The 12,203-nt window shown below is 48.7% G+C and overlaps 1 protein-coding gene across 2 annotated transcripts in view; it reads left to right on the top strand.

Moving 5' to 3' along the window:
• Positions 1-12,203, top strand: part of MLXIP (MLX interacting protein) — a 2,166,122-nt gene that overhangs the window by 971,772 nt on the left and 1,182,147 nt on the right. The window lies entirely within an intron of this gene.

The following is a 12,203-nucleotide window of genomic DNA, read 5'->3' as shown; positions in this document are numbered from 1 at the left end:
AGAACAACAACACACAAACACATGGTATCATAATGGCAAGGGTCGCGGGAGGGGGGGGAAGGGGGGAAAGAACGCTAATAAATAATGGAGCACAGATGGCGAGGGGGGGGCGAGCTCGAGGGAGAAAGCAAAGGCTATACTGGAAATTGGAAAAGGAACGTCAATCATGGAGAAGAGGGGAGAGGAACCTCATAGTCTAGTGGAGGGGAGCAAATGTCGCCGCAGTACGAATCCCACAGAGCCCAGACCCTGGACCATTTCTTGGGACGCCCCCGCGCCTCATACACAGTTTTTTCTCGGAACATGCACCAGTCCATGTTCTCTTTCCAGGCACTGAGCAATGGCAATCTAGGGTAGCCCCAGAGCTGCGCTATATCTCTCTTTGCGACCATGTTGCCCAGAGTAACCCAAAGTGTCTGGGCAGCATTGCAATCCGACGGTTCCCACACATTGAGCAGGCAACGTCGTGCTTCGGGAGGGAGGGGGATCCCGGTGACACGACCCATAACATCATGCACTCTAGACCAAAAGGCTGCGATCATCGGGCATTCCCACAGAACATGAAGGAAGGTACCATCCATACCACATCCACGCCTGCACCGTCCATCCGAAACCAAACCCATTCGTACCAGACGCATTCCGGTCAAATACACACGGTGGAGGATCTTCAGCTGGACGAAACGAAGCCGAGCCGGGATGGCCACCTCCTTAGGGGAGGATACAGCTGACTGCCAGTCCTCATCATCGAGTACGAGCCCATCAGCCGTCCAGGAAGCACAAAGTTTTTCAAGTTGGTCAGCCCTGTTGTTAACAAGCTTTTTGTATATTAGGGAAATAGTGCTATCGGGGACATGGCTGTCTAAAACACGATCCTCCAAAGGGGATGACTGAGGGATGTCGGTACCAAAGGGAAAGACGGAGGACAGGGCATGTCGAACCTGCATATATCGGAAGTGCTCCCTGTCATCGAGCTGGTATTCCAATTTCAATACCTCAAAGGATTTCACAGTGCCCCGTGCCCACAGATCCTCCACCTTACTGATCCCAATCATGTCCCACTTCTCAAATCCTTTCGTCTTCCACAGATTACCCAACCGATCCGAGTCATACAATGGCGTCATACGCGTTAGCCTACCACCCCAGCCCGTGGCCACAGTAGCATCTCTCCACGCCCGCACTGCACACTTCGTCGGGCCTGTGAGGAGTCGAAAGGGTGACTTTGAGTACAGAGCCCTATTAAAGTTGCCACCGGGCAATAATAGTTTATCCAGAGCAAAGGCGGGAGCAGGTTCCGAAGCGTACGTCGCATGGTTGATAGCGCTCAGGTGTGAGGCCCAGTAATAGCGTCTAATATCCGGCAACGCAATACCACCATCATACCATGAGAGGGTGAGCTTGGACAAGGCAATACGGGCACGACCATCCCAAATCAGTTGTCGCTGTAAACTCTCAACCTCACGGAAGTAGCGAGCAGGGACAGGATCGAAATAATTCTGCAGGGCGTAAAGAAACCGGGGGAGCGACATCATTTTAAAGAGTGCTGCTCGGCCCAATGGGGATAGGGGCAATTCACGCCACCGTTGCACGTCCTGCTTGAGTCTGCGGAGCAGAGCATACAAGTTCCGCTCATAGCGGACCGAAGAGACCATAGAGACATAGATCCCCAAATACTTGAAGCCGTCAGTCGCTACCAATATGGGAAACCTGCGAGGCAGAGGCGGCAGCGCCCCGGCTATAACGTAAACACAGGACTTGGTCCAGTTGATGACTAATCCCGAGTTCTTGCCAAAGGACGTAAGAACGTCGAAGAGGACGTTAAGCGACTTTTGAGGGGAAGTAAGATAAAGAAGGATGTCATCCGCGTACAAAGAGACGCGATCCTCAAGATCTGGAGACCATCGGATCCCCTTGATAGAGGGTTCCCACCGAAGCCACGCAGCAAGGGGCTCAAGCGCCAATGCGAATAGAAGCGGGGAGAGCGGACAACCCTGACGAGTGCCACGGCCTAAGGGGAAGGGGTCAGAGCACCTACCATTTACCACAACCTGAGCCAATGGTCGTTCGTAAAGGAGCCTGACCCATGCGATGAAATTAGGACCAAAGCCAAACTTAGCGAGAGCCGCCCAGAGATAGGGCCATTCGATCGTGTCGAAAGCCATAGAGGCGACCACTGCCGGCTCGGCGAGAATTGGAGCTCTCGCGAGAACACTGTGGAGCCTACGCAGGTTAAGGGCCGTGTTCCTATGCGGGATGAAACCGGATTGATCCGGATGGATCAAGTCGCAAATCACCTTCAGCAACCGATTGGCCAGAACCTTGGCCAGGATTTTGGGTTCCGCGTTCAGCAGAGAGATGGGGCGGTAGGAGGTGCAGCGGTCACGAGGCTTGCCATCCTTATAAATGACCACTATGGTAGCTAGGCGCTGCTCGAGGGGGAGGCTTCCAGCCTCAACCGCCTCGAGAAACATGTTGCGCAGATGGGCGGCCATCTTGTCCGGACAAAGTTTGTAAAGTTCAATGGGCAGCCCATTTGGGCCCATCGCCTTTCCCGAGCGTAAAGATCGGATAGCTAGGGCAATCTCATCAACGGTGAAAGGGGCCTCCAGAACAAGACCATCTTCATCTGAAACAGTAGGCAGGGCGATATCTCGCAGTAGCAGCCTGGAATCAGCCTCATCTCGATCACTAACAGGCGTATAAACCTTCCAGAAGTGGTCCACAAAGCAATCAACAATTTCACCAGGGTCGGAGACACTCTCACCGGATTCGCGAACAATGACAGGCACAACACAACTCGCTCGTTCAGCCTTATCCAGCCATTCCAGGAGCTTGCTAGCTTCATCACCCACATCATACAGGCGGCCTAGTTGATTCGCTCGCATCAATTTAGCAGCATCAGTGACACAAGCTTTGTAGTCAGCTTGTTTTAGTTCCAGAGTGTGCAACAATGCAGGCGTGTCATCCCCACCCAACTCACTTTCAAGCGCAGTGATCTCAGTTTCAAGAGCCAGAACAGCCTCCCTCTTTACCCTACGCTCAGCAGCAATGAGTGATAGAGCGGAACCCCTGATAACCATCTTGAAGGCCTCCCAAAGAACAGTAGGGGAGGTGACCGAGCCCACATTCTCATCAAAGTAACAATCTATTGCCTTCACTTAATCTGAGCGGAGCCGGGGGCTTCGGAAATGCCAGGAAGGGACCGGGGGGATCCTGTTACCAAGTAGACCACCCACAGAAATCTTAATCATCATGGGGGAATGGTCCGAGATACCCCGGGGAAGATGTCGTACCTCCCGGACAGTGGACAGAGTGGAAGCTAACATAAAGAAATAGTCGATACGAGAGAGGCTGCCATGCGCACCAGAGTGAAAAGTATACTGCAGGAGTGTAGGGTGTAGTGAGCGCCAAACATCCACCAGGCCAAAAGTATCAGCCATCTCAGTGAGCCACATCTGGGACGGCAGCAGGACCCTAGGGGGAAGCCGATCACATTCACCAGACATAACAGAGTTGAAGTCCCCGCCCAAGATTAACAATCCATCAGGAAGGCCAAGAAGAGTCCTGCCAAGATCAGCATAGGTGGTAGCCTGCAGCCCCGGGGGAATATAAACAACAACCAGCACAATCTGTTTACCCTCCCACCTCCCGGAGACAGCAGCATACCGCCCACGGTCGTCAAGGATAACCTCGTCAATAGCAAGAGCAAGGGAGGACTTTACCATGATACCCACACCCCGGGACCCAGAGGTGAAACCAGCATGTGCGACCAGGCGGTAACCCCGGCGGTCGAGGGCCTTACACGCATTTCCGATTAAGTGGGTCTCCTGAAGGAACACAACATCAGGGGCATGGCGCCTCAAAAATTGTAACACAATGCCCCGCTTGATCCTGTCACCCCGTTGACGTTCCAAGAAAGAACCCGCATTTCACCCCCCCCCATTGCGGCAAAGGCAATCCACCCCAATCCCCCTCCACAACCCCAAGTTTGGAATAATTGCAATCAATGAAGTACCATGAAAAATGAAACATAACAAACAAAACGAAACACAACCAAGTCCCCAGGAACCAACCCCCAAGCAGAAACCCGTTACAACACCCCCCCTCCCTGCACCCCTGCTGACTAAAAAGCCACCCCCAACTGCAGTGTGCCTGTCGCCCCTCTGATCTACACAAAGAACCCCCCGAGGAGGAAGGGAGAAATCACCCATTCCCGCACCGCCACGGGCATAAACATAGAGCACACAGTTAATTTACTCTGTACAGTACGTAGTCTCAATCCGGACCTCCGGGGGCCCATATTACTCCTGGGCCGTTGCACCACCTTCCGCACCACCAGGGCCACCGCTCTCAGAGTCATCTGTCGGCAACGAGTCCAACCAGTCAGCAGCACGCTCCGGCTGATCAAAAAAGTAGGCACGTTCTCTAAACTCAATCCGCAGTCGGGCTGGAAACAACATGGCGTACTTCAGTCCCCGGTCTCTCAGGCGACGCTTCACTCCGAGAAACCCAGATCGTTGTCGTTGCACTTGGGGAGTGAAATCAGGATAGATGGAGATAGAGTTATTGTCCTATTTCAACGGGCCGTGTTTACGGGCGGCCTGTAGGATAGCGTCTCTATCTCGATAGTGAAATAGCCTTGCAATGATAGGCCTCGGCGGGCCTCCTGGTTTCACTTGTCCTCCTGGAAAACGATAGGCGCGCTCTACGGCAAAGAACTTACTGAGTCCAACCGGAGCAAGTTTAGCAACAATAAGTTCTTCGACCAATAAATCGATCGAGGCAGCACCATCACTTTCCGGCACTCCAACTAGGCGTATGTTGTTCCGCCTGGCCCTGTTGTCGTAGTCCTCCATACGTTTAAGCAGCAGATCATGCGAGGCACGCAGATTCCCAATCTCAGATTGCGCCTCCGCCATGTCTGTCACCAGGCTCGACGCCTTCAGGTCTAGTGCCTTCACCCTCTCGTTCGTTTTGGCTAGATCGGCCCAAATAAGAGTAACATCCACAGCCACCGTGTCTATCTTGGACATGATGGCTTCGTATTGCTGACTCATATCGGCCTTAAGTCCAGAGATGGCAGCCAACAGGTCTTGGAGCGATACTTCAGAAGAAGGCGACATGTCCGTTCGAGGTCCTTCCGCGCCCACGCTGGTGACACCGGGGGAGCCTCTCGGCTGGGTGTAGCGTTCGATCATATTGGACTGGATCGACCCCCCCCGGGTTACAGTCTTCCTGCGTTTTTCGGCCTCAGGTTTTGTCGCCATGTTGCAATCAGTGGCGGCCGAGAACCCAACAGGGGCAGTGGGACGGAGAAAAATCCAGAAACTCCGAAGTATAGTTCGAAGAGGGAATACCGCGGGCCTCCTTGCCAGCCCAAGGATGGAAAGTATGCACTGTGAGGGCAGCAGGCGAAGACAGAGTAGGAGGAGACAGAGACAATGAGGCCGGAAACCGAAAGTGAAAGTGGTACACCACCGGTGGGCCAGATGCCAGGCAGCCGTTGTTGTTGCATTACAGCTCGGCCATAGTAGGCAGCCGAGTCCCCGGTTGCGTCCGTGGGCAGGCCAGAAAGTTGAGGACGACAGAAAAATGGTCCCCGAGGTCCGATTTCGACCAAAAAAGGAGGATCGTCAGCATCAGTGAGAGTAGCACTTCAAAAGCCCGTCGAAATGATCAGGATAGGTGTAGGATAGATAAAGAAGGGCGGCGCGGGTCTCGGGAGCTCTCTGCTCACGCGACCATCTTGGATGCCCGCGTAGCTCCTCCTCCCATGCTGATCTATCTGTTCTACTTCTGACTGGTTTCTGGCTTCAGTATGTATTTAGTTTAGAGCTCTTCCTGAGGAAAGTCTGACAAGACTCAGTTCGGTTGTTAGGCAGCTCTGTCTGCAGCCCTATCCATCAGCCAGAATGAGCACCATGTGCTTTGTATGTGGCCAAATCCAAAGCCGGTGGCAATGTATGCCTCCCCATTCTGGTGCTGGACCAAGAATGGTCTGTACATCAAGGGCCCCACTCATGGAGCCTTCACATGCACATTTTCCTGACTATTTGTACATTTCCTTAAGCCTATTTTTGTGGGGAAATCACATAGGAAAACCAAGGACCTCAGACTCTAAAAAGTCAGGGATCTCAGGAACTTTGCTGGCTGAACAAGAAGACATCAAAGGACAGTGAAGTGGTATGTCTGTTCTTATGCCACATACCATATGTGAGCTTACTGTTAAAGGCTTCCTTCTTCCTTGGTTCTGTGGCCATCCTGGAAATTCGAGGCACGGTTAAAATGTGCAACCACAATGTGAGGTAGTGAGAGGGAGGATGAGGTCACAGTACAACCTGACCTCTGTGAACCCATGGAGTGAATGATGACCTGAGAATCGTGCAGTGCTAAAACTTTGATCAGTGCAGTGTTGCAGAGATATTATATATTGATACGAGTGAACAAATCTTGGTGTACATGTAGAAGGTAGCATCGGTGCTGGTTCCCATTTGATTGTATGAAGGACAATTAGGCACAATTAATTTGGGTACTACCTCATTCCAACGTGAGACTCTGAGAGGAGTGTATAAGTGGACCTGTGCTCACAGTCCGCAATAGCTGCCAAAAAGAAATATGCCTCACACCCCAAAGAAGAACTGAAGTTTCTGCACGCCAGAGATGTTCAAAGGTTAGAAACATTCTGTGGAGGTGAAAATAGCCTTTCTACATTCTGGATAGTTATTGACCAGAGTGGGGCTTGAACTGTGAATCTGGCAAATGCGGCACAGCATCCTTCAGTAACTGGAGTGTCTACAACAAACCAATCAGACACAGACCTTAATTTAGAAACAGTTAATTTGACTTTTGAGTACTTAGTGACTAGAGCCATGTACAACAATCTAGGCATATCAAACGTCCGGAAGGAAGTGGTGGATTCCAGTAACATAGAATGTCTGGCCTGTCTTACCCCGGTTCCTACAGCTTAAGGAAGGAGAAACTGTAAGTGTTGAGACTATGCAGATTGGGCCAGAGGGGTGTCATCATTAACAAGAGGCCTCACAGCGTTGTGGTAAAGCTTTTGTTATATCCACAGAAAGATATTGATGGGAGGAACAAAAATTGACACATTTAGTCTTGTAATTTGATCTTAACCACCTTCTGCAAGACCTGGCACAGAGCATTGTGTTAAATGAAATGCTTTTTTGTTATGAAGCCCTTGCGCATACAAAATGTAGATATAGATAGGCAGTCTACTATGGAATACGGTACCAGGTTGACCAGAAGAGCTATCAAATTACATTGGTGAATGAAGGATTATAATTACTGACGATGGACCTAGTGATGAAATGCTTGTGATACATGTAACAGAGCAACTACTTTGGGGGTGTCTAGGTTTCAATGAAGGAACTAAAACAAATATAATCAAGATGAAGAAGGGAGGTCAAGGAAATGAGTTTGTGATTAACTACTAGTTTCTGGGACTTTGGATCAGGTGGAGTGTCAAGTAGTAATGGTGGGGTAAGTGACCAAAAGACAGGGATGCAACTTGTGGGTGCTTTGTGGCTCAAATTGTGGGAGGACACAAAGTGTGCTGGAACTGTACATGGATATACTTAACTTGGATGATTGGTAGGAGTGATAGAGCGCGCAGGTCACTCGACCAAACTCAATGCACACTCGGGCCCATAAAATACTTTTCATAAATATATATTGAATCAGGTAACCTACACGCTGATATCAGCAATTCCGTTTCCTCCTGTCTATTTACTGTGTACCCGACTTACCAATCCTTGTAACCGGTACCTAAGATCACAATGGATCAGGAGCTAGTTTGGGAGTAGGTAAATAGCATAAAAATAACATGCAACATTTGAAATGACGGTTGTACTTTATAATAACCACAAACGCAAGACGTTTTCAAAACCTTTATCTAGTTCTCTTTATTCTCAATTGCCATGAGCCACAAATTTATACAGATCAAACTGTCTATAACTAGGATTACGAAAATGGTACAACTATGAATTAAAGTAAGAAACATTTAGAAATCGAAAAATAAAGGGAAGAGGAAAATAAGGAACACGCTATTTAAACCAGCAGATTTTCGCAACTTCACTAAAGGCGGGTAAAGAAAGGGAACATACTAATCAAAACAGACTTTCGGTTATCACCAACGGTTTATATGAAATGAAATTTGGGCAATCTGATTTATCCAGATATACTTGTTCTCTAAAGGGAGGGTAAGAATGGAACAATCTATAAATGCATACGATTCTGAAGTCAACTAAGGGTAGGGAGAGCATGGAACATGCTAATAGACAAATTTGCACGAAAAAACCTTATTTATAGAAAACAGGGTAAAAGACGTAGGCAATTATGCTTTATTCGGAAAAAACGGAAAGAAGCTTAGATAGACGAAACCCACACTCACTTATATTTACCTAGGATAGATTGAAGACCAACCCTGGCCACGGGTCAGTTGGAAAGGCGGGAAAAGGACCCTCAAGGACTTGGGCTGCCAGTAGGCGAGCAGGTACAGCTCATGGACAGTCAGGATAGGATAACCCCAGGATTCAGGTCAGGACTGGGCTCACCAAAGGGTACGACCAACACCTGCAGCTTCGGATGCAACGCCTGCGCTACCCCCTCACTTCAAGGAATCTGCCAATAACCCCGATTGGGTTCTCGAATCTCCCAGCAAAGTGCTTTGCTAGCACTTAAGGTTTCTCAAACTCCGACTGAGTCTGTGGAAATTACGGACAGAGTGCTCCGCAGCTCTCTGTATCAATCACCTCTAGAGTTCGTTGGGTCAGTGACAGGCCAGCTATTCGGACAAGTCGGACAATTTCTCTAGCTAAACCTAGGCTAATTGTATTGTTTTCGGGTCAATGTACCACCCACAAATGTTGCAAGTGAAAGGTTCCCTAATTTCTTATTGGGCAAGGGAGGAGGTTAGGTCATGGTACCTCCTAAAATTTAGACTTTCTCAGACTTAATATTCATTTTTTGAACCCACCCCTTACATTCCAGTTCCCATGGCAAGAGAGTTTTAGAAGACAATGGGGTACACAATAAGAATACAAATGTTGCAAATGCAGGTACAAGTCAGCTTCGTCTTGCTGGGTTGGAGTTCAGGTTCCCAGGAGCATCTTGGCTGTGTCTGCCAGCTGGCTGGGTTCCACTGCTGCATGACTTTCTTTTCCCCCATCACATGACTGGTACCACACGGGCTTCCAAGATGGAGTAGCAAGCCTCTCCCGAGCCCCCCGGAGAATGTTACATGAAAAGTAAGCGAAAACAATTTAAAAAACAGGAAAAAATGAATGCACTGTATACCGTAAATGGCTATACTACATCCCTTACTTTATAATAACTGTAACATTAGGAGTTAGGCAAAACAAACAGCTTGGCAAAAGCAGCAATGCAAGCACGGAGCATGTGTGAAAACAAAGCAGCCATTTTAGCAATACTGCGCTTGAGCAACAAGTTCCCTCGAGAACTGCGAGTGCGTCACATCACATGGGTATGACCGACGCATGCGCAGACTAAATTCCCGCAAAGCAGCGACCATATTAGAAGCAAGCGTTATTACCTTTTAGTAAACACATAGGCAAGCTTCTCTGGGACACCCCGTGTAGTGTAAAAGTGCAATATTAGTAAGACAAACATGTTGAATTAACTTATTAACGTTATTTGAGGTTCTTGATACAAGCAAGTCGCGTCACATGCGAATACTTGCTCCATCAGGAGCAGCAAAGAGGTGTTATCATGAAAAGCTAATCTAGCTACAGAAAAGACCTGCAGGATGTTGACTGAAAGAAGTTGGATTATATCGTTTTTTTAGGTTATTACAGATTATTACCTTTGGGAGTCGTGTAGGGGGTGAGGAGGATGGCAAGATAGAATTGCCCAGGCAACTGGGTGTAGAAATTGCTGAAAAACATGCTTGGATAGGTGACATCGAGAAAACCATGTTTTAGCCTTTTTTAGAAGAGGCTAAATTCCCCTATTAATAGTCGGTGTCAGGTCATCTTTGAGAAAGGAAGGGGTTGAAGTGGTAGGGATCTTAGAAACTACCTAGAAAAAGTGGGCGACTAACATGTTTGTAGCTTAGGTTTACAGTACACAGATTCACACTAATGCAAAGTTCAAAATGTTTGTGACACGTTTTTCTACTCAACAATACATTCATAAAGGGGTAGGTATTTTATGATAAAGAGTAGACCAGGGCTAGACCCCCTGACCATAATGGCGATGTATGCACGAAAACCAGGTCCAAACCCATTTCCTTAATAAACTGGTGCCCACTACCTCAGGAGTTAGTGAAAAGGCTTTCATTGTAGCTAGAGATTGTAATCATTGGTGCACCCATTTAACAGAAGACTGGACCTGCAGAGTTGTCCTCCAGAAGAATCGCTGACATGTTTAGAGCGATATTGAGAAGTTACCTAGATCTGATGGTCCCCTGTGGCCATTAGGATAGGTGCCTAGAGCCACACCAAAAAAATCGAATATAAAGGTTTCACAAATATGGCCATGGAATTAATTTCTAATAATAGTTACTTCCCAGTAGTGTTCTCAGACACGTACAGTTCTGTAATTTTTTTTATTTTGATTGTCATAAACATCAAAGAAACAGGTATGGTACGTTTCATATTAAAAACATTTTGTTCTTCAGCACACAGATGCACACCCAAAATCACGGGCACAACACAATCGCATTAGTACATCATTATATTCAATGTCCCATCGTTAACCCAACTCCCCCATCCTTTTAGTCCACATCCGAGACTTTATCTTCTTGGTCTGGCGGGGGATCGCAAATGTTACCTCTATATGCATTCCACTTTCCCCAGATCTTTCTCCACTTTTTGGGGCATCCCCGATTAATAAATACTGATTTCTCGGCAACCATGGTAGTGTCCATATCTTTCCCCCCATGCGGCCAGGGTAGGCACCTCTGGCGCGCCCCATTTCTGGGCAATGTTCCGCTTAGCAATCATGATACTCAGTGTAGCCCAACCCTGAGCCAAGCGATTAAAGTCATTTGGTTCCCACACATTTAATAGGCACCATTTAGTTTCAGGTATTAGGGAAACACCTTCTACCTGGGAGACCGTCCTCATCACCTGTCTCCAGTACTCCGTTATCCTAGTTCAATCCCATATTGTATGGAAAAAGGTGCCTTCTTCTCCATAGCCATGCAGACATGCCCTGTCTATTTTATGAAGGGTGTGTCTGGTGTAATATGAGCAATGCAATATTTTTAGCTGCACTAGCCGTAGTCTAGAAGGTATGCCCACTTCCCTCGGAGAGGCCAGTGCCTCCTGCCACTCAGACTCATCAAGGTCCCCCACGTCAAGGGACCATTTATCACGCAGGGAACCCGTTGGATTCGGCATATTATTTACTAGTTTGCGATAGGTGAGGAAAGTGGCTTTCTTCTGTATATATTCTGTGAGTAGCCTATCCTCCAGGGGGGAAGCCTCCGGGATCTCTGTGCCAGGAGGCAGTGCTGACAACAGGGCGTGCCTGATATGGACGTATCTAAACCGCTCCCTAGTCGTCAGTCCATAGTCTTGCTGGAGACTCTCAAACGGCACCATTTCACTGTTGTGCCATAGGTCGCCCACCGTGGAGATGCCTATGTCATCCCATTTATCAAAACCCTTGGTAGTTCTAAGTTTGCCGAGACGTTTAATATCCCACAAGGGAGTAAGTTGGGTCATGACCCCAGTGGCGTCACTGGGGTTGGTGTCACCCGGTGCGGGTAACTCATGGTGTCACCCCCTCACGACTTACCGCATGGACCACCTCTGTCGGCGTTAGGTACTGTCTTACTCCCTCTAGCTCCCTCTCTCTGTCTTACTCCCTCTAGCTCCCTCTGTCTCCCTCTCTCTCTGTCTTACTCCCTCTAGCTCCCTCTCTCTCTCTGTCTTACTCCCTCTAGCTCCCTCTCTCTCTGTCTTACTCCCTCTAGCTCCCTCTCTCTCTCGGTCTTACTCCCTCTAGCTCCCTCCCTCTCTCTCACTGTCTTACTCCCTCTAGCTCCTCTCCCTCTGTCTTACTCCCTCTAGCTCCCTCTCTCCGTCTTGCTCCCTCTAGCTCCCTCTCTCCCTCCCTTACTCCTTCTAGCTCCCTCTCTCTCTGTATTACTCCCTCTAGCTCCCGCTGTCTCTCTTACTCCCTCTAGCTCCCGCTCTCTCTTACTCCCTCTAGCTCCCTCT

The sequence above is a fragment of the Lissotriton vulgaris genome, chromosome 11 (assembly GCF_964263255.1).
Source record: "Lissotriton vulgaris chromosome 11, aLisVul1.2, whole genome shotgun sequence".
Classification (NCBI taxonomy): Eukaryota; Metazoa; Chordata; class Amphibia; order Caudata; family Salamandridae; genus Lissotriton; species Lissotriton vulgaris.
The sequence above is the reverse complement of the archived record's forward strand: the minus strand, read 5'-3'. Positions and strand labels throughout refer to the sequence as shown.